This window comes from Meriones unguiculatus, chromosome 1 (assembly GCF_030254825.1).
Source record: "Meriones unguiculatus strain TT.TT164.6M chromosome 1, Bangor_MerUng_6.1, whole genome shotgun sequence".
Classification (NCBI taxonomy): domain Eukaryota; kingdom Metazoa; phylum Chordata; class Mammalia; order Rodentia; family Muridae; genus Meriones; species Meriones unguiculatus.
Window position 1 is genome coordinate 178,806,496 of NC_083349.1, and position 26,427 is coordinate 178,832,922.

The window sequence follows — 26,427 nt, forward strand, 5'->3', positions numbered from 1 at the left end:
TACACCCAAGTCCGGTCCTTAACCTACACTGCTAAGTGGTGGCTCCAACTGCTCAGTTTTTTGCAGACTACAATGCTGTTCCTTTTTTGTAATGTCAATAATTTCAAAAAACATTTTAATCTGCACAGATGCAAATAGTGAAAAGATCTTTTAGAGTCTAACTGGCCTTTACATCATTATTTCATGGTTACTAATGTAACTACTAATTTTGTGTGTACTAACTTATTTCTCTAAATATAAAATTTCTCATCTATAAAAAAGAGATGAGAGATAAACTATCACTACATAGAAAGTATGGTTTAAAAGGGATGAGAGTAATTTTAGTAGTAAATAAAAATCCTAGTATTTAATGAAAAATACCTACCTGTTAGTATATAAATACATAAACAATGCTTTTATATGCATGTACCAAAAAGGTACATCATATGCATGAGTTTCTATCTTCTATTAAGCTCTAAACCTTGCATATACTTAAAGGTCAAGGTAAAATGTAAATACCCAATGAACATGTTAATTTGCTAATATTTCTGAGGGGTCAGTCTTCAAAATGTAATAAATAGTGTGGGAACTCATCTCACTGTGAAAAAGATAAGCAAATTATTTGAAAGCTTTACAGTATGCTCCAAAGTGTGGGTCTAATCTGTCTATAAAGAAATCTGTAATACTAAACATTTCAGTGTTATAAATTATTGTCCTAGATCTTTCTGGCTACAAGAAAATAACTTCTAACATAACCAAAACATTCAGAAGAAAGAGAACCTGGGCTGGGGATACAGCTCAGTGGTAAAACACCTGGCATGTAAGAGGTTCTGGGTTCCAATACCAGTAAGACCCTAAAAAGAGAAAAGCATTTTATGCCACTTCTATTTTTCACATTCAGGCCTCTGCTCCAGCATTCAGAGACAGCACTGGCGGGGAAAGGCAGAATGCAATCCTAATGCCATCACTGCAATTCAGCAGCAGCTTTACAGTTATAACCAACATTTTAGCTGACACAGGCAAAAATACCACTAACCAAACAAAGGAAAAAATATTTCAAACTGATACAAGAGTTCCTGGTTCTATGAATATCACCTTTTCCAAATAACTATGTTTCAAATTTTGAGGAAAAAAAAAAACTGAAAAAAAATAGTCACAAAGATTACTCTGTAAAAACACTCCCTTCCCCCACTGGAAGAGGAATCCCTGCCCCCATGCCCTATTCATAGTCCCTTGGGTTTCAAAGGGAGACAACCATCAGAAAAATTCAAGATGATTAAATCACAATTCACGGAATAATTCAACATCCCTAGCTAAGATTCAAGAGCCATTACAACAGCTCAGTTCTACAAAGGTAACAGAAGGCTGATGCTCCCAGTCCTTTGAATAAAGATATCCCTGCGTGCTGAATGTTAAAACCTTTGTTCTCAAGCTAAGCCATTAAGGCATGGGTTTTTAAAACTAGGAATTTTCTTTCTTTAGGTAAAGATATGCTTTTTAAAGCAAGAAAAAAAATAAAATGCTACTGTAAGAAATAATAAAGATGTACAAATATTCTTTCCCTTGTTCATTCTTGTTATAGGTATATTCCTTTTACTGAAGCTAGTTTTCTACCATTTTGCCTTATTTTTTACACTACAGAGAAAACAAAGACTGCCATAGATTACCTGGATAACCGGGCAAATCAGCAGCCGGGCAGAAGCTCAAAAGGCTTGTTTCTTGTTTCCATGGAGCACAGGAGAGTGCAATCTTCCCAACGCCACTCCCCTGGCAATCCTAGGCTTTTCCTTTATCCATACATTCCAGTCTTGGAGAGGCATTTGTCAATGATTTTACTGACCACAAGAGGGAAGATAAGAAGAAGCCCAACCTCTTCCCCTACCCCAATCACTTGCCATCATCATCTGAAGCTCAGTGCTGCACAGCTAATGGAAAGGCAGAAAACAGCATCCCTGCCATCCCCCTGCACTGTACTATACAATGCATATAGATGACAGACAGAGCAAGTTGGCTCAGCTGACAGCTTTTAAGACAGCAAGTCAAGAGCTCCTATAAAATCAAAAAGATGTGTACAAAATCTAATTATAGAACCACAAAAAAAAATCCTAAATACAGATTTTTAAATGAGGAATTTGCTAAATACAGTACCACAAATGGAGTCTTTCAGATATCTATTCTGTTGTTATTTCTGTTCTTTTTCCTAATAAACCAAATAAACCAAGTTAGGATTTAAAAACAATTAACAAAAGGACTCCCTTTGTTAGCAATATGACCCCCACAAAGAGAATCTGAGAATCTGAACAGGAGGGAGGTGGGAGTGAAGAAATGGATTAAAAAAAAATGGGGAGGAAAGAAAAATATTTTCTGCCCCAATAAGCCTAATTAAGTTTGTAAGCAAGGCTGGGAGGACTGACCTTTTTTTCATGCCATTCTGTCTGTTTGTATTTGATTACTGTAAATCTTCCCAGGTCTCCAACTATGCCCCGGGCACTATGATGTCTGGCACTCTGTTAACTAGTACCCTTGGCACTTGCCGTGGAATGAAGGGGGTGAGAGACACACTCATCCATTCTAATCCCTAGAAGCAACTTGGTTGTGTTAAAACAGTGGTCTGTGTCCAACAGTCCTCTAACAAAAGCACACTAGCCTCTACTTTCCTGTTCTGAGGCATCGAGCCAATTGTCAAGTTTGCATACATGTACCTTCTAGGACTAACATATTAGTACTTAATGAAAGCTATACTGTCTATTATAAAACACGTAATGACATATCTCTTCTATCAATCCCCAAACACTTTACTTACATAAATTACAGCTCAAGGTTCTTTGAATTTATAAAGAACCTCAGAACAATAGTATAATCTGAAAAATCAAGTTACAAGAAACCTACACCTGACAAATGTAATTTATAAATGTATGTTTAGTCTTTATTTATGTATATATTTAAATTTTATACTTTTCAAAACAAGACTAATGACTTTTAATACCCTTAAATATTAAAGTGCAAATGTATTAAGCTTATAACTACTTATAACTTATAACTTACAAGTTAACAGTGATTAAGGAAATTATTCTCAATCTGCAAGAAACCAGCCAAACTAGAGGATGGCTGCTAACTGCTAGTACCATTAAAGTTCCTCCCCCTGGCCTTGGGGCACCCACCAATCTCATCTTCCCTAAAAGCCATAAAGCTCCCTCTGTCTGCCTCGCCCTAGGTCTACACTGCTGAAGCAATCCCACAGCATATGTCAATTTAGAACCTGCAGCTAGTTAATTTCCTATCTCAACATGTTCATCTTAGGTCACTAGAAACAATTTTAGTAACCTTATCATGTAACATCTCTTTTTAATCAAAATCTCTATTGCTCCCCTTCCTATAACAAACCAAACACATCTACAATCTCAGCTTTCCTCATAGAACATACTTCAGCTTCTTGGCCAAAACTTAGCTTTCCCCTGACAGTTTCTTTTACTGACTTTATTAATGGAAAACACCCCTTCTTTAAAAATTCAGTCTTCAGAAAAAAAGGACATAATTCAGAGTCGAAAGGAAGTACGTCATTTTCTCAACTTCCTTGAAAATCCAAATAACCAGTACACGTTAAAAAATGCTGAGGCCAGTGAGATGCCTCAGTGGATAAGTTGCTGAGCATGATCCTTTGGGTACACATGGTAGAAGGAGAAAACCAACTGCCACAGTCTGTCCTCTGACCTCTATATGCTATGGGATGTAGTCGCCCCCCACACACACACACAAAGTAATAAGTGAATATGCTCAACTTTAGAGAAGAATAAATGGGGATGGATGACAAAGAAAATGCATATGTAGACTACTCATAATGATACAAAGAACACGGGTGAGTGAGCACTGAGGAGGTGGAAGCAGAAGATCTCTGTGAGTTTAAAACCACCTGGTCTACATATCGAATCTGAGGCCAGCCAGGGTTACATAGTAGGAGAGCACTCATGAAGAGCACCTGAATTACAACTTAAATATTTACTCAAGTGTCCTGAAGATGTACAGTTCAGTGGGTAAAGGTGCTGGCTACCAAACCTGACAATCTGAGTTGGATCCCCAAAACGAGAACTGACCCAACAGGCTGTCCTTTGCTTTACAGGGGGACAACATGGAACTGTGTATTTGCATGCATGCTAACACATGCCAATCAACTTAGAAAATAAAAATAACTAAAGTAACTGTCTATGAACACTTAGCAAATTTATTCATAATTACTAATAGCAGAACAAAAAAAAAAACCCTATGATTCATCCACACAAAGAAAGACTATTCATGAATCATAGATGAATCTTAATGTATTTTATTATGTCAAAGAAAGTATATGTAAATCTAAACATTGTACCATTCCATTCATATCACACTCTGCAAGATGTAGGATAGTTGTGAAAGCAGATTACTAGTTGCTGGGACTTAGAGGACAGCACTGTGATGTTATAATGGTGGATACATGATCTATGCATGTGTCCAAACCCACAAAAACACAAGTACTAAGGAAAGAACAGCAGACACAATCTCCCTAGCCAGACCTCAGGGCACTACTGCTCAGTTATAAGGCAGGATGATGATACACTTGGGGACTGCATAGGCTGCAGAGTGAGTTTAAAACCAACCTGAGCAACTTATTGAGAGCCTGTCTTAAAAAGTTAAAGTGTAAAATAAATTACAGAGGACACAGCTGGGAAGCAGAGTGCAAGCCTAACATCGCAAGGTCCTAGGTTCAATCCCCAGTACCAAAACAGTTTGGAGAGATGGCTCAGAGGTTAGGAGCACTGGCTGCTCTTCCAGAGGTCCTGAGTTCAACTCCCATGGCTCACAACCAACTATATAATGAGATCTGATGCCCTTTTCTGTCATGCAGGTATATATGCAGACAGAATCTTATATACATAAAAATAAATAAGTCTGTTAAAAAGTTAAGGAGGCGACCTCACTTCTGAAAATTAACATTATGACCTGAAGTTGTAAGGCTAATACCAAAGAAACACTGCATTCTACTTGGAAATGTCATGTCATACTGATTACATACAGGTTAGCAATTCTGACTAGGGAAACTAGGGCTTACCACCAAAGGCTGTCTCTCTAGCCAACTCTCATCTCTTTCCTGTACTTTTCAGTCTACCTACCTACTGCCTATCTACCTACCTACTTACCTATGATGCGGCTCCCTTCACCACATAGCGACAGAGCAAGCCAAGCAAAGTCTAAAACTCTGAAACTATGAGTCCAATCTACCTTCCCTTCTTTAAATGGTTTCTCTCCTTTCTCTTGTTCTAGCAACAGGAAACTAGCAAACCCTGAACGGTTTCTGCATTTCTGTGTGTACATTAAGTATGTGTGTGTGGGTGCTCCCATATGCACCTGTGTGCACATGCATATGGGAGGAGGGGACTAGAGAGGCAGAAGCAGGTAATTAAGAGGCTCGGACTGGCCTAGGACTAACTATGTACCTTGAACTCCTACCCTGTCTCTGACTTGCTGTATAACCCCTCTACCCCGGAGCCACACTGCAGCCTCAACCCTGCAGGCAACTCCAGTCTAATTATGAGGAAAGCATAAACCCCAGTTTGGAGGAAGCCTAAAATATATTTAACCAGGACTCCTGAGAAATGTCAAGACCATCAAAAACAAAGTCTCTGACAGACAAGAAAGGAGAAAGGATGACTAAATTTAAAATGGTATCTGTGCTGGTTTGAATAGGAATGGCCCCCATAGACTCATGTATGTGAATGTCCATGGGGAGTGGCACTTTTAGGAAGTATGGCCTTGCTGAAGTAGGTGTGGCTTCGTTGGAGGAAGTGTATCACTGTGGGGATGGACTTTGAGATCTCCTACACTCAAGCTCTGCCCAGTGACACAGTCTCCTCCTGCTGCCTCCAGATGAAAATACAGACCTCGCAGCCCCTCCTCCAGCACTGCCTGCCTGCATGCCACCACACTTCCCACTACAGGGATAACAGACTAAACCTCTGAAACTGTAAACCAGGCCCCTAACTGTCTTCCTTTATAAGAGTTGCCTTGGTCATGGTCTCTCTTCACAGCAATAAAACCCTAGCTAAGACAGTATTCTAGGTAGAAACAGAGCAATGGTTTAACACAACAACCACCACCAAAAAAAAAAAAAAAAATCCTAGGACATCTGAATAAACTATGAACTTAGTTAATAATGTCAATGATGACTCATTAATATGATAAATATTAATATATTTATTTACCATGCTGATATAACATGTTAATAGTTGAGGAACATGAATACATGTATGAACTATCCATATACTCTTTAGTGTCTTAATCTGTAAATCTCTTTTGAAAAAACTTTTTAGAAAAAAGGTTCTCATCACTTAAGACAGGAAAAGAAAGTGAAGTTCAAGGGGAAGGATAAAGAACTATGCAAGCTGAAGTAAAAAAAAAAAAAAAAGCTACTGCAGCTCAGCAGAGAACTGTAAAGCCATTCTACACATTGTCTGAGAAGAAAGTACAAGGAAAGGTCTAGCAAGGACCTAAATGGGATGTTAGAAATACTCTCTCTACTGCTTAGACAGCTGCACTGTGTTTTGACGTCAACCTCAAGACTCCCATGGATTACAGCAACAATCCACTCTTTGCTGTTTGCTGTGTAAGTTTCAAAGTGAAACTAGCTGCTAATGAATGTTCACAGTTTCCAGGAGGGTTCCAGACATCATCCCTCTTACGGCTACCCACGGGGAGGACAGAAACAGAGGGCTGTTCTGAGCTCACTGATTTCAACTGTCTTCTTAGATCTTTGGACCATTAATCCCTCTCTTAATTTTTACTGGGAAATTACAAGTGAAATACCAATCTTTTCCATTTCTTCCTCTGAAAAAGAACTGGTGCATGGAATCAAATTATTAGTGCATCCTTCTAAGCCAACAGTTGCTATTCAACAGTGTAGAAATTCAAAAGTATAAAGTCTGTGTATCATGTGGTAGATCTAAAGTAATAGAACTATGACAGTGATTTGAGCCATGAATATGTATGACTAAATGTAATCAGTTACTCATACAGGGGAGAGGGAAATGTATACTGCCAAATGAAATCTCAAGTTGCACTCAATTTATATGGGGGAAGTTCACTGTGTAAAGCAACAATCAGATACATCAGGTGAGTGGAGAAAATACAGAAACCTTTGTGGCTTTGCACATGGGTCACTAAGAAAAGACCACGTGTATTTTTATTACGAGATAATAGATTCACTAAGCTTCCCTGATTTTAATCTATGTAGTGGTGACTTTCAAGTACTGCTATACTTTTTAAGAAGCTACTTCTGTGGCACATACATCTGATCCCAGCACTCCGAAGGCTGAAGCCAGACCAAAGGATCATGGATCTGAAGCTGGCCTAAAGTTGGCCGAGGTTAAATAGCATGCTCTAAGGGTGAGCCCCTCAAATAAAGTACTCTTAAACACCTCAACAAGCTGCAATTGGGTAATTTAAATATATGTGTGTGTATATATACATACATATGTTTACTTTTGTTTCTTTGTTTTTCAAGACAAGAGTTTCTCTGTGTAGCCTTGGCTGTCACCAAAGAGCAGGCTGGCCTCAAACTCACAAAGATCTGCCTGCTTCTGCCTCCCCAAGTACTGGTATTACAGGTGTGTGTCACCGTGTCCAGCTTAAATATATATTTTTAAATATATTATGAAATATATTAAATATTATTAATATTTAAGAGAAAGTCTCTCAAGCTGATACTTTAGAGAAAATACTGAGGATAATAAATAAAAGTTAATTTTGGGACTTACATAACTCAAAATCACTCAACTAATAAACAAGTAGTAGGGTTGGGATCTAAATCCAAGTCTGCCTGAGTTCTACAAAATGTGAGGAAAGGCCCTACACTACCCAGTACCTGTCTTTACTGTTTAAAAAGTGAATTTCAGCCAGGTGTAGTGGTGCACTCCTGTAATCCCAGCACTTGGGTAGCTGAGTCAAGAGGGTCACTACAAGTTTGTTGCCAGTTTGGTCTATGTAGCACATTCCATACTAGCCAGAATGACACAGCAAGATCTTGGCTCCTAAATAATTTATTTTTAAAATAAATCTTACCTGGCAGTGGTGACACGTACCTTTAATCCTAGCACTCAGAAGGCAAAGGCAGGTGGATCTCTGAGTTTGAAGCTAGCCTGGTCTACAGAGTAAGTCCCAGTACAGCCAGGGCTACATAGAGAAAACCCTGTCTGGAAAAACCAAGTTAGAACATCATCTGAAGATACAAATCCTGGTCCCTAAACAAAAGAAAACATGATCTGACCAAATCAGAAAAGGCATAACTCTGCTCAAACTCAATGGCAGTATTTATGTCCGTCAGTTGAATCAAGATGGCTGGCGACTCATCGGTAACCAGAAGGCATTTCACCGTGTTAGTGGTTATCCAGGAGTTACTACTGCTTTAAAAGTTTTACTGGCTTTAAAGGTTTCGCCAAAAAGTCCACTATTCACTGTGCTGGAAGCTATCACTCTTCTGTGTTCATCTCAACCATCACCTTGACTGATCTATAATCACCTGGGAGGTGCACCTGTGAACATGCCTGTAGTTGGGATTACCTTTATGAGGTTAACTGAGGCTGAGATCCTAGACTATAGAGGGAGAAGAAAGCAAGCTGAGCATCAGCAACCATCATTCTCTGTCTCCTCATGTAGTTACAATTGAGCAACTGCCTCAAGCTCCTCCACCACGATGTCCATTTCCGGATGGGTTGTACCCTAAACTGTAAGCCAAAGTAAATCACCCTTCTTTAATTTGCTTTGTCAGACTATTTATCACAGAAACAGTCAAATCGACTAAGACCTGGCCATAGGTAATATTCCGTATTAATGCCTACCTGTGACATCGGCTTAGTGTCATAGAATCAGTTCACCAAGGGATGTACGACTTTTCTTAGGGAAATTATTCACCCTACACAGACTTGGTATGAACAGGGCCAAAAAGGATTCCACCCAAGTCCAAACTGGTGAACCAGTGAGCTTACTGGGTTACTCGCAGGAAGACCCAGAGGCAGCTGCACCCCTAGGAAGTACCCTGAGAGACTTGGGGGCAGCTGCACTACCAAAAATCCCACACAAGTCAACTGTTTTCTTCTTACATAAGTGGAAGGGGCTGAGGGTTGGGGTAAAGGCCCTCGAGCCTCTCTCTTCCTCCATAAGGATTTTTTTTTAAATCACTTTTGAGACATTGTATGGCTACCCAGACCAGGTTAGCCTTGACCTTACAACCCTGCTGTGGCCGGTAATGTAAGCCACAATTTCCAGCAATAAACCATGAAGTAATGTTAAGAGGCCACGTGTGGTGAGGGTCCCATGCATGTGTGAACACAGCTGCTCTGAATGATTCAAGAGAGCAATCAATGCTCATGTCCCATCCAGAGGGAACAGCCACACAACAGTGTTGTTCAGTTACCACTGATGCTCACACTAATATCCATAGAAACACTCATCTATGAAATGCTGTTAACAGGCATTGTCTCCATTATCAGCCTCTTGAGACACAAGGGACCAAAATTTTGCATTAGAATTTATCATCAGGGTCAGAGAAATGACTCAGTGAGTAAAGATGCTTGCCACCAAGCCTTACGACCTGAGTTGGATCATCTGGTCCCACATAGTGGAAAGAATTGATTCCAGAGAGTTGTCCTTTAAGCACACCTGTACTGTGATGTATACAGAGAGACAAACATGCAAAATAAATAAATGCAATAAAAAATTTTAAACTTATTATATGTGGCTCAGGTGTTGTGGCCAAAATTAGAACACAGCACTCAGGAGACTAAGGCAGGCCAAACTTAAGTTTTAGACCAGCCTAAAATTAATATTCCAAACAGCCAATTAATAGCAATAAAAATAGGTTTCCTTGTCACAAAGAAGGAAATACAAAATACATTCACCAACAGAATAAAATCTTACTCATCTTTTTCCCACAGCATCTCCCAGAGGGCTCAGTCACAATGGCTCTAATCACCTTCATAATTATACCCAGATTAATGCCACCATAACAATCTGATTTTGTATTTGTATTTTTGTGTGCTGCTGGGCCTTATTCACACAACACATGTTCTATCACTAAGGTACAAACTCACAAGATTTTTATTCTAACAGCTTTAATTGGAGTGTGTCTGCATATCTGCTGTCACAACACTATACATCCTTTGTTTATAATATGGACTATAATTTTTATGACTATTTTAATGCTAAGAGAAATCAGAACCTTGGGTATACCAGGCAAGCATTCCATCCCTAAGTCACACACATACATCCAGCCCTTGCACTAAAAGCTTTAATTAAGGAAAAACTACCTTACACACGGATCATTTGATTCTCTGAGGTTTTGGTGGGGTTTTGTTGTTGTTGTTTTGTTTAAAAAAAAACAAAAACAAAAAAACTATTATCATCCCTATACTGGAGAATTAAGCTCAGAAAAGTTCAGTTAATTTTCTCTGCAATCCTTGATAAACAAAGCAGGGCCTCATACCTATAATCCAGGCACTTAGGAGGTAGAGGCAGGAGGATGGGAAGTTAGAAGCACTAGCCTAGAGTATCTGAGATCCTGTCTCTAAAGGAAGGGCAAGGGGGAAAAAATGTATTCTAGAAGTATTCATTATCTAACTTCAAAATTAGAGCTATATACAGAGTTTGGCAGAAAGAATGGAAAACTCTTCACACATCCATTCAGGAAGAACTTCAAATACTTCTGGGAGAAGTCTTTAATTTTCGAGATCTTATACATGACTAACACAAGGCTTGCAAATAACCTTATCTTGACAAATATATCTACCCATGTGAGCAACTTAAATTAGCCAGATAAGTATTCTGTGAATAAAACAAAATAAAGATGAATGCAAAACCAGAACTATTAAAAATGTCAGTAAAGTATAAAGATTACTTTCAATGACTTTATCAAATTGTCTAATTTTTGAGTATTTAACCATTGACCAAGGTAGACAATTAACTTTCCAACTATAAGCAGGTAACTTAGGATTCTTAAAGTCTCTGCGGTAAACAGCCTCCAAAACGATCCCAACGGACTCTTGGCTCCTGGTATCAATACCAGGAAACCAATGAACCAATGGAAAGTATGGAAATGACGATATAACTTCTGAGGTTGCCTCATAAACTTACTACAGCTTCCATCCTGCTCTCCTAATCAAGCAAAGCAGACTGCCTTAAGCATCCCTAAAGAGGTCCCAAGAATGAAAAGGGAACCAGTGTCTCCTACTAACAAACACTCATCACTGCCCAACGGAAGTAAACCACCTCGAGCAGAGGGGGAGACACTGTGGCACTCCTCATGAGGAACCTTAAACCAGGAGCACTCAGCTAAGGGACTCCCAGATTTCTGATGTAATTGGATGAGATAATATTTGGTAGCTCTGTCCAAACAATTCGTGTGTGTGTGTGTGTCCAGATAGCACAGCCCTATAATCCCAAATACTCCTAGGAGCCTGAAGCGACAGATGATCACAAGTCTCAGAAGTTAAAAGGGCTAGAGAGACAGCCCAGTAGTTAAGAGCTGTTACTGCTCTTGCAGAGGACCTGAGTTTGGTTCCCAGAACTGATGTTAAATGACTCACTGCTGCCTTTAACTCCAGCTCCAAGGGAATCCATTGCTCTCTTCTGGCCTCCACAGACACTGCACTCAAGCACAAACCCCAACACATACACACATATAAACTTCTAATTAAAAATAAAAATAAGATATTTTAAAAAATAAAATATAAAGAAGCTGAGTGTGACAGCTCATTCGTGTACTCTCAACACCTGGGATGCTGAGGCAGGAGAAATACCACAAGTTCAGGGCCATCTTGGACCCTGTCTCAAAATAGTTAAAAGAACCTAACATATATGAAATCCTAGAGATAATCTATAATACCACCAAAAATATACTTTTTGCACTGATAAAATGTCCTGTGATAATGAAAAACCAATTCAATAGCCATTGGCTACATGTGGCTACTGAACACTAAAATGTGATTAGTGACCAAGGAATTAAATTTTCCATTTTGTTTAATTTTAACTACTTTCAACAGCCAATTTTGTCTTGTAGATCCACTGTGCTAAAGAATGAAAGTTTATGGCTTTAGGGATCATGCACCACATACCAACAGATAACTAGTTTATTTTTGTTATTAACAGAACAGTATTTTTATTATTAACCTGTCCCTTACTACAATTCTTTGGTCTCCTCCTCCTACTTAATCAGCCAAACAAGCAAAGACAAGACAAGCCTTCCCTCCTCCCCATATTCCCATCTTGGTGAATAGCACTGAGCATCAGCCCAGGACACACAGCAGGCCTCCCACTCTCAACATTACCCTTGTCATATTGTAGTCTTAAAGAGTCTTTTGGTGGCTTTATTTTTGCCTCTCCTCTTTCAAATATATTGCTGAGTAGCTCTGGTTTAAGAAGTTGTTAGGACTTCATTTTTCACGTAGATTACTAGAAAATATCTCTATCAGTCTCTGTTCCTGAAACTGCTGCTCAGAACTAATCCATCCTTCATACTGCCACCTGATCTCATCACCTCTATGACTAAAGGACACCAATGGCCTTCAGAACCCCGAGTTTAAAGCCGACCTCCTTAAAGTGAAATCACTGAGTACCACCTATCACATCAATTTCATCATCATCATCCCTTTTTTAATTACTTTATGTGTGTGAGTGTTTTGCCTGCATGTATGTCTGTGCACCACTTGTATGCCTGGTGCTTGAGGAAGCCACAAGAGGGCATCAGATCCCCTGGAACTGGAGTAGCAGAGCACTGAAAGCCACCATGTCGGTGCTGGGATTCAAATCCAGGTCCTTTGCAAAAACAGTGGTTAAGGAGCCCAATGCCCTCTACTGACCACCTCGGACACCAAGCATGTACACGGTGCAGAGACATACATGCTAGTAAAACATCCACAAATACACGATTTTTTAAAATCTAAAATTGAAAATACCTGAAATAACCAAATTATTTAATCAATTATGAATTAGTTGTTTACCCATTATTTTTCCAATTTGAATTTTTCTTTCATTTTGTTCTAGGGATTGAAGCTAAGGCCTTGCATTTGCTAGGCAACAGGCAAGCTCTACAACTGAGTTATGTCCACAGCCCTCCAATTTACCTATTTAACTTCATCAGCCTTCCAAGACAACAGACATTCTCCAGATTAGCAATATTGATAAAAATAAATATTGCTTATCGTGTGAGGAAGCAATGCTGGCTAAAGTGAGATATGTTAAAACCTTATGCAAAATTAGCATCCCTTTATCCCAGGAAGGGACTGTAAGCATGGGAAAAAGCTTCCCAGAATCCTGCAGGCAGATGTCTGCAGCTCTCCCTAAGGGCTGTGAAGTCCCCACATGTGTAACAACACTTCAAAGAACACTGCTTCCTTCATGCAATCTCCTAACAGTTTTAGTCCTAGAAAGACTCTAAATAACAACTCTGTAGTGTGTCTTTACCTAGAATTTTTTACTCACTCAGGGGCTTCTATTTTTAAACAGCTATATACAAACTTCAAATTTGCTTTCTTCATGCAATCTCTTCACAGTTTTAGTCCTAGCAAGACTCTAAATAACAGCTCTGTATGTAGTGTTTCTTTACCTAGACTTTTTACTCACTCGGGCTTCTGTTTTAAACAGCTATATACAAACTTCAAATTTTTCTGGAGTTACTAAAATGCATATAAATAAAAGTTATAACTTAAAAATAACAAACACGTATCTTCTAAGCAAGTCTTACAATTATTCATACCACAGAATTTCTTTCTTGCTGTTTTTTGTTCTAAATGCTGTAATACTGAGGTTGAAGAGTGCTTACTGCTCTTGCCAGGTTCGATTCCCAGCCCACATGGTGGCTCACAATTACCTGTAACTCTAGTTCTAGGGGCTCCAATGTACTCTTCTGACCTCCTACACTTACACAGTACACATAACCTTACACAGGCAAACACATAAAATAAGCAAGTAAGTCTGAATTCTGTACTATATATATATAAACTAAACAACAAAAAGGGTATATAATTATAGAGACATCTTTAATGTAGATTCTTTCTTGGGGGGGGGGGTTGCTTCTATTTATACTTCACAGAAGCCTTATCGTCAGCCACGCCTGGTGAGCACACTCCTACAGACAGATGATCTATGGTTCAAGACCAGCCCATGACTACAGAGTGAAACCCTGTTCAAAAAGAAAAACAAGGGGGCTCAGCTGTTAAGAGCATTGGCTGCTGTTCGGGAAGACCCTGGTTCAATTCCTATCACCCAAGTGGCAGCTTACAACTGTCTGGTCTGTAACTCAAATTCCAATGGCTCCAACTCCCTCACAGGCATATATGTAGGCCAAACACCAAATGGACATAAAAATAAACTAAGAAAAAAACAAAAGGGAGGGCGATGATAGTAACGCACATGCCTAGCAAGTACAAGGCCTGGGTTCAATCCCCAGCACCATAAAAATAAAACCTAACAAATAATCATTTATTAAAAGGCATTTACTGCTTTTTTCCATACTATACATTCAGTATGATAAATTGTTCTATTTTCTGCTCTTTTAACATCAAAAAATATTTGTATCAAACAGATTATAAACATATTTAAAGAACTTCAGAATAGCTGTGACCAAAAATAATTTATCAAAAGGATTAGGTTAATAACGATAATGAGCAGGGCGTGGTGGTGCAAACACTCCCAGCCTTTAGGAGGCATGATTGCTGAATTATTTTAGGATGGTCTATTCTACACAAATTCCAGGCCAGCCAGGACTACACAGCGAGAACCCTTTCTCTACACAGCAAGCACAGTAACTACATCGACGGTACAGAACGTAAATGTGTGCTGGGTGTCGCGGCTCATACCTGCCATCCTGAAGGACTGCCACAGACTGGAAGACAGACTGTACCGCAGACCCAGACAGACTTTGTCTCAGAGACCCAAAAGCAAAATGACAAAGCCTTCACCTGCACCAGTGATATTTCAGTTCCTTTCAAGTGTGGGTCATGTATGCTCATGTAGTGAGAGTAAAAAATACAGAGTAAAACCAAAGGACAGTGTGGCCACCTGGTGGTCGCGGGGCGGTGGGGGCGGTGGGGGCGCTGGTGCCGGCACACGCCTTTAAGCCCAGTGCTCAGGAGGCAGAGGCAGGTGGATCTCTCTGAGTTTGAGGCCACCCTGGTCTACAGAGTGAGTTCCAGGGCAGCCAGGGTTAAGGAGAGAAACTCTGCCTTGAAAATACCAAAAACGTATAGTGTGGATAGGAAGTAACCATATTAACATTTTTAACTTGGAAAGTAAAACCAATTTAATCATTATTTCTTTGAACTAGTCACCCACAAATAAAAATTACTTCTTGAGCCAGATTATGCCTGGACCTGGAAGCATGGGCCCAGAAAACAAGTCAGCCTGAACAACATGGCAAGATCTCACTCATCACACAAAACAAAACCAACAAGGGCTGGAGAGATGACTCAGAGGTTAAGAGCACTGGCTGTCCTTCCAAAGGTCCTGAGTTCAATTCCCAGCAACCACATGGTGGCTCACAACCATCTATAATGAGATACACTCCCTATTCTGACCTCCTTGACTCACATGAGGCAGAATACTGTTTAAATAAATAAATAAATCTTTTTTTTTTTTTAAACGACTTCTTGCTTCCACATGAGTCAATAAATATCACTATTCAGGCAACTTTTAAATTTTTAATTGTAAATTTATTTTTAATATAAAATTAAAAGAATATCATTTAGCAAGGGAAAAACAGCTGAAAATGCGTATAAATTCAAAAATCATTTTGCTAGAATTTAAAAAAAGTTTAGCAAAACAGATTTCTAAAGTTTAAAAGTCACAGCCAATAACTTATTGACCTCTTGCTACATACACTAGCACTTTTTCTTCTTTTTGGTTTTTTTGAGACAAGGTATCTCTACATAGCCTTGGCTGTCCTAGAACTTACTATATAAACACTAGGCTGGCCTTGATCTCATAGAGATCCCCTAAACTTCAGAGCTGGGGTTAAAGACATACATGCTCCCACACCCAACTCGAAACAACAGGTGTTAAAACACATCCTCTTACAGTCTTCACGATTTATCTTCAAAAAAGTCAGCCTGTCTGTCTCTCTCTTCTCACCGAGTAACACAAGATGGACTGAACTCACCAGGTAGCCCATGCTGGCTGGGCTGGCTGAAAATTTGTAAGAGTCCTCCTCCCTCTTGAGTGCCGGAATAATAGGCATGAGCCAACCACACCCACCTTACTTAGTCCTACTTTTACAGATGCTATTCAGAAAATAAATTTGCCCAAGGTCTCCTGGTTATTACAAAACAAACCTAAAACACCAAAATATAAGACTCTTCTCCACACCACCATCTCAGTTTTCTTCTACTGATCCTCTGCCATGGGCAAAATAAAAATAAATATATACACACATTAAATTCAGGACTGAGATAACTTTTCTTAAAAGCTACTTTTAAACAAAAAATAATGCCGGGCAGTAGTGGTGCACGCCTTTAATCCTACCACTCCAGGAGGCAGAGGCAGGTGGATTCTTTAAGGTCTAGGTCTACAGAACGATTTTCAGAACAACCAGCGCTACAACAGAGAATCCCTGTCTCAAAATACAAGAAGAAATTAGAGGAAGAGGGAGAGGAAGAGGAAGATGATGATGATATGATTACTACTTATCATTTACAACACTGACTTTATTCCTGTTCTCGGAAGAAAACCATCCCTTCCTCTGTTGGGCTGCAAGGGCCTGGGGCAGAGCTTCTTTTCCCTGCTGTTCTCATCCAGGTAACAAACCCTCCTTACCTTCAAACACTCTCAAGAATTCTAAGCAGGAAGAGTTGTAGGGTAAATCTATTAACAAGAAACCATAAATTCATTCTAAGTTGGCAACAGCACATGCAACTAAAATGCAGCCAAAGCACTACTGTCCTGATAAGTTGGCCTGATAAGGACAGTCCAACTATTATCTCTGAAACCTAGTATTCTCAGTTGTGAGACAACACTACACAATAACAAGAAGGACACATCAAAGAATTATTCACCATGGATAAAATTTATTTGTTTATATTTTAAATCAAGTATGTTGCTCTGAGTAACCAAAACCAATTCAACAGCAAAAAAAACCCTCACATTTAAATAATTTTATTTAAGCCAACAAAAAGTCATTTGAAACTGTAGTTTTATAGTTCCTACAAATATTCTATAATTAACAACACATTAATTAAAAATACATAGAACTATTTCAATAGCTAAAGACTGCTTTGAGTGTCCACACAAAGATAAATAACCATTAAAGTTATTTCAACAGCATTGTGCTAACTTAATCACCAAACACTGTAAGCTCTCTTTGGTGGCACCACTATCACATGCCCCTTCTTCCCTACACTACAGCAATAACAAACATATTGCCTGCACTGACATCCTTAGTCATATTAGCAGCTTGAAAGCCTTTAAATTCGTTCGCCTGAGCAGCTATAGGCAGTGTTAATGATTTCTAAACTAAAATTAGACTCCCTTTCCTCTTACTATATTATCACTGCGATGACCTCAAGGATGGGTGGCTCTTTTCTCTGCACAACTGACAGCATAGATAGGTGAGTGCAAGGGTTTTATAAGTGAGTCTGATATTCTTCTCCAGATTAAATAACATCACTGTGAGCTCCCAGAAGACCTGGAACCATTAAGAGCTGGGATTCCTTTCAACTGGCTTCATTCCAACAGAAGCTCTGTGAGAAATGAAACCTCCTGCAAATCAATTCTGTTGCAATATTATTTTTTTCCCAGAGGTTAATTACCTGCTTCTGTTACACACACACACACACACACACACACACACACACACACACACACATTAAAGTTGAGTAAATAGGAGGCTGGGAAAGTAGATCCCTATTGTAAAACTCCTCCAGAAACAGTCCATGAAATCAAAACAAGATCTGGCTGTCAAACTCTACACACTCCATGAACACCCTTTCCAACTGACAGCACACTGCCTCAAACCATGAGATAGTGAGGATATTATAAGAAGTCACAGTCCACACTAAATGGAATCTCGGTGAGATATTTACTGGTGATATCAGAATATCCAGAAGCTTCACTCTGACCCCATGAAGAGAGGCAAGGGAAAAAGGGATAACCCACGACAGTGCGTGTACTGATCACAGTTGAAGTTAGTGAAAGGAATACAGAGCCCAGCATAGCACTCTGAACTTCTCTATGGAACTAAACCTGTCACATCGGCTAAATAGCCTCTACAATAAGCTTTTACTGGGCAACTCCTGTGGAAGACTGCATTATTGTTCCCACTTATTGAGCCTCCATATCCTTCCTTAGAAAGATTACACAGCCTTGCTGGTGATCACATGGCTTGCAATGCCACCTGTAGGACAGTACACATCCCTACCCCACTGACAATGAACTTTACCTCATTCTAGCACATGTTCTATGAGCTAATGTGATATACACGTGACTGAACAAAAGCTTTAAGAGTCATCATTGCTGCTGGGTTTGAGGACACACACCTTTGATCCCACCCTCGGGAGGCAAAGGCAGGTGAATCTCTGTTCGAGGCCTGCCTGGTCTACAGATAGTAGTCCCAGGACAGCCAGGGCTACACAGAAAAACCCTGTCTCAAAAACAAACAACAAAAAGGAGTCAGCATGTGCTCCTTCCATCAGTGTCTTTGTCCGTTCTCTCCGTCACTCACAATAACCATGAATTTCAGATGTTCCTTCAGCCAACTTGCAAATAAGACCGAGAAAGTGATGGTGCAGCCTCCCCACACCTGACAATGTAATCCCGGGGTTTGCTGTAAAAGCATAGCCTGTAAAAGTTGGAAGATGCCACCCACCACACTTCAGGACAGACACACAGGACATTAAAACAATAGGCTGCTGTGTGTTTGTAGGATTTCTGAGAGGAAGGGGCACACGGTACACACTTCTAACTACAGCACTCAGGGGGCAAAGACTAGAGGATTTTGAGTTCAAGATTACCCTGAACTACAGCACAAGACCTTGTCTTCATGACAGGAACAGTTTTAAATACAGTCACTTCTGAGTAGTCTGTCTGAGAACCAGTGGAGGTGTGGAAAACGAGGTAAAAGAGCAGGAAAATTACTTATGGCATGAGTTCATAATAATCATTCTCTCTTGGTATCTCTGCCACACTTGCATGTGTGTGTGCATATGTGCGTGTGCACACAGGCATATGCATGAGTGCACGTGTGTGCATGCACCCATGCATGAGTGTCACAGCACTGGAAGTGCATGGGTGTCACAGTGTGGTGTGCGTAAGCATGAGTGTCAAGGTAGTGATGTGGAGGTTGGTGAGAGGCACCTTTACCCACTGTTGCAGGCTCAGAGATCTGTTACTGAACCTGGATGACAAGTGAACTCCAGAGATCTGCCTGTCTCCACCCCTCCCCAGCTGGGGTTACAGATACCCACTATGCCCCTAGCTTTTATGTGGGTGCTAGAAATCCACACTCAGGTCCTTGCGATTACATAGCAGGCAAGTTACCAACTAAGTCATCTCCCTAGTCCCAGAAAGGAAAAATTCTAACTATGACTCTTGTGGTGACTGAAAACCACTTGAATGGCTACAAACATCAAGTTCGGCAAAATAACACTGTATTATGTGAACATGTTTTTAACTGCAGCAAAGCAATATCTGAACATCACAATAATCTGCAAATATAATTAGAAACAGTGTCTGCACTTTTCATCCTAGACTGTCAGAGCATTTTATAAACATCAATTTAACCCTTGCCTCACCTGAGAAGTGGGTGTTAGCCAACATCATAACCAGCTATCCTCTTACCACAACTGCTCAGATTCCCCTCAGTAGTAGTCACCTTACGCCAGACAGCCAATAAAACAGGAAATAAGCTGACAGTGGATGTGCCACCAACAATCTCCAAGAAGACCAGACCTTCACCCACAAGAACCACTTCCTCTGAGTAAACCACAGAGACACCAGGCAAACCACAGCAGATCAGCATGTATGCTGAACACAGGAAAGACCGATAACCCATGTAAGCCCTACAAGAAGACATGCTTGAGCTATATGTATTTATGTATATTTGAGAACATTTTACTTTTCTAGTGGGTACTCTCTGCAATATGTGGTCAATTTTAGGGTTAATGCCTTTAGATTCTCTGGTTTTTATACAATAATGGACATTTCCTAAATCCATGGAAGATCTACCAAAAAAAAATCTCTTTGATATATTAATTACACAAACTGAAAGAGCAGCATTTATACTTAATAGTATATTAAATAGTAGTCTAAAAGTAGTATCTTCCATAACTACAATATACTTTCTAATGTCAAAATAAGAAGCCATGCCATCAGTGGCTAAGTGTAAGTTGGTTTCCCCTCCTCCCTTCCTTCTACCCTTTTTCTTTGAGCAGAATCTCACTATTCAGCCCAGGCTGGTCTAGAACTCAAGATCCTCCTGCCTGAACCTCCAAGTGCTGGAACTAGAGACATGTGCCACTACCACAGTCTCAAACGTTTCTAATTGCTATGTGATTGTGATTATAGTCCCAAGCCAGAAAAGCTTTTTTTCTTCTGGCTATTAGAGTTGCTTGTCTCTAAACACAAGGAAGCCACCTAGGCCTGACTGAGACTTTAAAAAGCATGAATCAGCATTTGATTTCATTAAAAATCATTTGTGAAATGAAACTGACGTCTCAGCTGCTCTGAGGTATGTCAGTTTAATACAGGAACCATCATGTGCTTCTTCTACTAAGAGTCAAAACACGTGCTTATGCACTTTGAGAACAGCTGGCCCTCAGCTCCACCACATACCACTCTGTAAGATCAAATCTATACAGTATCCCAGGCATCAGCTCCACAAGCAGCTAAACATCTCACACATGGTTACCTTTGATACTTAGACATTCTGAGCCATAAAATAAAAAGTGGCATTTTCCAAATTTCAAAACTTACTAGCAAAACCCAAACAATCAAGGATATCTACATAAATAACATGAAACTAAACAAGTACCAATGAAAGTAAATTAATAAAGCATTAAAGAGTTCTTTAAACTTAGATATCTTATAGTAATTGAAATATATACACTTTTTTCTTTTGCTATCTTGTCATTAGTAATAACTCTCACAAATACAAGAAAGATGGTTTTCTGCTATTCATTTTTTTCTTATATTGTTAATTACATGTATACTTGTTGGAGGGTACACACATGTGAGTCAGGTACCTGAAGAGGCCAGAAGGCAACTCATCCCCCTGGAGGTAGACCTATATTGGTTAAGAGCCTCCTGATGAGAGTGCTGGGAACTGAACTTGGGTCCTCTACAAGAAAAGTACACACTCCTAGCCTGAGCCATCTCTACAGCCAGAAGAAACTATTATTTAAATTTTAACAGTGATCTATTCTACCAGGAAATTACTACTAAGCAAGCACTGTACACAGAGCTGTTTCTTAAACTTGATATGAAGACTTAAGTGGAGAGGAGTACTTAACATTTTAAGTAAGAGACTGAAACAAACCACCATACTGAAATTCTGGATAACAATTTCCAGAAGACCCTCACCATTTATATTACCTTAACCTACAACTGCATCTCCTTGTTGACCACAGTGGTACTTTGTTTTCACCTCTAATTTTGACTTAGCAAAGGCTTGTGACAGTACTTCTGTACTCTACTTTTTGATACATTAGGGGAACTACATTTGAAAGAATCACTTTGTAAAGAAGTCTTTGAAAACATGAGTAACTATTTAATTAGCTTATTTGGTAATTATGTTGTTTATATATGTTTGTTTCATTTGTTCGCTACTATCTCTTATATCCATTCCAAAATAAACATGGGGCCAGAGAATATAGCTAACTGCTCACCCAGCAAACCTGAGGCCCTGGATTTATCCCCACTACAAAATTTATAGATACATGCACAGATATATCTACCTATATATCTATATTTTTTCTGAGAATCTCTCTACCTGTAATTTGAGGCTAAGGCCATACCTGAAGAAAATCAAAGAACTTAGAAATACAGTAAAAATAAGTTAGAACTTGCTTTTTTAGAGTATGAATCATATAGAATATCACATTTTGTACCAGGAGACCAACTAAGAATTGTACTAGGAAAGCAAGTCAGGCAAAGCTAATAAAATATTGAGAGACAGACTGACATTTAGACAATGGAACAAGAAAAAACATAACTTGGCTAAACAAAGAATAAGTGAGGGGAGGAGAACCAGAAAGAAAGCAGCAGCTAACCACGTGAACCATTACAGGCATGCAAACTCAAAATGGCAGAGAAGCATCATTTAGCTCAGAACAGCTAGAATGCACAAGTTACCAGGACGACTTAAAGAAAAGCTTGAGCTGAAGATCAGGAACAGCTTCCTGACTACAAGACCTATCAGCTTGTTGTTCAGTCTCCTGAGGAAGTGAAAAAAGCTTTATTCTCTAGAGATATTTAAAGTTAGCACAGATAAGGGACCAGGAAGAAAGCATCCTGTAAGAAAAAATACCCTATTCTTTTTTTGTGTGAGGTTGGAAAGCTACTAAACAATGGTGAACAGAAAAAATAATATATGTAAAAAGAAAATAATTTAAGCTAAAAAAAAAATTTAAGCTAAAAAAAAAAAAAAAAAAAAAGAAGCCACACCTTTAATGCCAGCACTCCAGGAGGCAGAGGCAGAAGCAAGCAATCTCTGAGTTCTAGGTCAGCCTGGTCTACAGAGCAAGTTCCAGGACAGGGCTACACAGAGAAACCTGTCTCAAATAATAACAACAACAACAGCTTGAATCTAGAAAACCCAGATTAAAATCCTGAATCTGAAGGTTTGCCTGGCACAACACCTCTGGTTCCAGCAGAGCAGAGGGGGAAAGAAAAAAAAAAAATCGCGTCTGATTCTCCCAGTTTTATAAGACTGACTTGATTAGAAGTTGCCCTAAAGTATAAATAATGGAAATATGATCTGCCATACACCAAATTTTAAAACATTATCAATATTAAAAATTATAATACCATAGGCTCTCACTGCAACCATGAAAGAATATCTTATTCAAAAGGATATGAAAAAGTGATGTCACTATTCTGAAGACTCTTAATTAAAAGAAGGAATCTTATCACCATGTAAATTAAGTCATCAAATCCAAATTTTAACAGATGAGACAAAATTAAGTTAAGCCTCCTTATTCCTGAAAACAATGTCCCAGGCCATTTCTCAGAGGGAATTAACGATGTAGTAAGACCCATTTGCTCCTGCCTTGCTGGAGGAGGAACCATTCACTCTCTCACTGACCTGCAGTCCCAGCCACTAGCGGCATAAATACCTGTGAGACAATCACTGCACCAGGATCCCTCCAATCGCCAGTGGAGAACCATTAAAACATCCTGCTGTGTCTACCATCTATGATGTTCACATGTTAACACTCAGTATAAATAATGAAACAAATTATGGGGGCGGGGGGACCATGGTAGTGTTAACACTAATCACTAACATTAACAGAAAACACCACTAATGTATTAAGTGGTATCAGCAGGCTAGCACGCTTTTGCAATGACTTCAAATAAAGCATCCTTTGTCAACTCATGAAACAAATGTAAACATAATATAAGTGTGCTTTAATCAGGAAGGCTATAACTCCGTATTTTGTAAAAAGCTACTTTGGACTCTCCATATTGACTGGCAAAACTGTAGAAATACATGCACTATATTACAGGCTTATGTGAATCAGGACTTTATTCTGAACTTAGAAAAGACAAAATATTATAAAATTGGCACTGTGATACTCCTTATCCTCAACTTCAAGACTATATTTGAAATGGACTCATTTTATAAGAAACTATTACAAATAATTACATCTTACAGATGACTCATGCAACCTTGAAAATAACATACAACCCTAAGGGGGAAGGTTGCTTGTTTTTGTTATTAACTAGAAGAACTATAAGACCACTTTAGCAGGAGAAAAAAAAAATCATGAACGATAGCTCTATATATGAACATAAAGTTGTAGGCTTTCATGTTCCCTTGAAAGCTTTTTAAAAGTTAACCTTAAAAAGCTAAATTCAGTGTAAGTAAATTTCAACACATCAAAAACTGTCTACAATCTACAAATCAAAAACAGCAAGATCTGTAAGCCCCAGACGAAACAAAGTCCTCGAATCCCAAGGAAGACCCTGCTGACTTTCCCACCTGTACCACACTGAAAAGTTGCTGTTCCAAAATCTACCCTGAATTCAATCACTGGGTCCACTGAAAAAACATTCTCTTCTTTCTACTGCTTAAATGAAAGGTCAATCACCACAGTTTCTGCCACTCTAAGGATAGAAACAAGCCAGGGAGCACTGAAAACTACTAAGACATTTTAGGGCTGAATAGAATAGTTAATGCAGATGGAAAAATAGCAACCAGACAATCTATCACTTTTTTAAGTCTTCTGACTTCAAAGTAGTTTTGTAACTACTAGTTATATACACTAGTAGTTTTATATACTACTATGAAGCAAGCGACTAGAAAACAGCTATAAAATAATTTTTAAAAGCTTTCAGGGGCTGGAGAGATGGCTCAGTGGTTAAGAGCACTGGCTGCTCCCCTGGAGGACCTGGTTAAATTTCCATCACCCACAGAGCAACTCACAACTGTCTGTAACTCCAGTTCCAGAGGATCCATTGCAGCAGGCATACATGCGGTGCACATATCTGTGCATGCAGGCAAAATATCCAGACACACAAATAAATAAATCTTAAAAAAAAAAAAAAGCTTTTCGAATACACTACATAACCGTGTGGTACCCAGCAATCCAAGAGGCAGGCGGATCTCTGTGAGTTCAAGGCCAGCCTGGTCTACAGAGTGAGTTCTAGGACAGCTAGGGCTACACAGAGAAACCCTGTCCAAAAAAAAAAAAAAAAAAACCAGAGAAAAGGGAAAGAAAAAAAAAAAATCCAAAGGAGTTGAGGGGGAACCAGCAGCCTTTATAAATCTACCACAAGTTTTAAGGCAGCGCGTGCTGGGATAAAAAAAAAGGGAGAGAAAAAAGGAAGCAAATGAATATGTGACTTTAACTGCAAAATAATAACAGGATGTAACAAGAGTTCTGAATATCCAAAGTGGCCAATCAGAGCCTAAACACAGCTGAATTCCATCCCAGCCCCAGCACGTCCCTAACACAAGAATAAAACCCTTCTTATCTTGTTCAGCCATGTGTCGCCTGCCACAAACTGCAAAACAGAACAACGCCCAAAACCAGCTAGTCTGATTTCAACTGAGGACAGACAGACTCTGTAGTCAAAAGCACCACAATGAAAGAACTCCAACTCACGCAGCTGGCCTGGTGGCCCTGCACACTCGGCAGAACAAAGCCATACCACATACAGTACTTCAAACTTGAAAGGGTCTCTGAAAAGCTGCACTGGCACTATTAATTTGCCAACAGTCCTAGAATCAGGAAAATAGATCTCCTATGTACTGGAATTAGTGAGAAAAGATGTGCTGAGGAGAAGGGCTGAGATTCTACAGAAAGAACTTTGCTGAGGCACTCTGGCATAGAAGCATTACTAAACCAGTACTTCCAGATCTCACCTCAACATATATTCAAACCAGGAACTACTCTCTTAAAGAGAAAGGGCTGCTTTATATTTACGGAGTAGGTTTAGAAGAAAAAGTAGTGGTCACATAGTAATTCTCTTTATGAAGAAAAAAATTAAGCTGGGAGTTGGTGGCACAGACCTTTGATCCCAGCACTTCAGGGACAGAGGCAGGTGGATCTCTGAGTTTGAGGCTAACCTGTTCTACAGACAGGACAGCTAGGGCTACCAAGAGAAACCCTGGGAGGTAGGTAGGTATACACCTGACTTTACAAAATATGCATCCACTATTCTCACATAACTATCTAAGAGCAAGAATCCAGCAGGAATTCTTCAACCTCTTCAACTCTAGAAGCTGAGGCAGGAGGACCGCCATGAGTTGGCGGCTATCTATAGCCTGTGCCACAAGTACCATGCAGCCAGAGACATACAACAAGAACCTGTCTCAAAAAAAAAAAAAAAAAAAAAAAAAAAAAAAAAAAAAAAAAAAGGGCTAAAGAGATGACTCAGCCGCTAAAAAAGCACATACTGCTCTTGCAGAGGACTCAAGTTAGGTATCTAGCACCCAGCATAGGCAGCTTACAACCACCATGGAATCCCAAAGCCTCTTCCAGTCTCTGAGGGCACCTGCATACCAGAACACACAGACATGAGCAACACACATACAGGTTTTTAAGGTTTACTTTTGTATTTTTACTTCTGCATGTTTATTGTTAAATGCTGAATTAAGTTAGTAAAAAGACCCAAATCCAAGATACCAGAAAGGGAACAAAAATCCAAGAAGCAAAGCTGAGGGACTTTTGTGTAGACCGATTTTGTGTGGAATGATTTTAGTGACTCTAAATTCTGTGTGTA

General features: G+C 39.4%; 1 protein-coding gene across 4 annotated transcripts in view; it reads right to left on the bottom strand.

The window, feature by feature from the left end:
• Arhgef12 (Rho guanine nucleotide exchange factor 12) overlaps window positions 1-26,427 on the bottom strand; it is a 131,656-nt gene that overhangs the window by 103,582 nt on the left and 1,647 nt on the right. Inside the window, exon 1 of one of the 4 annotated variants that reach the window (XM_060372158.1) lies at window positions 1,647-1,827. The exons of the other annotated variants lie outside the window; for them this stretch is intronic. The gene's annotated coding sequence lies outside the window, so the exon portion shown is untranslated. Of the gene's footprint in view, window positions 1-1,646; window positions 1,828-26,427 lie in introns of those variants that run through there. 4 annotated transcript variants of the gene reach the window in all.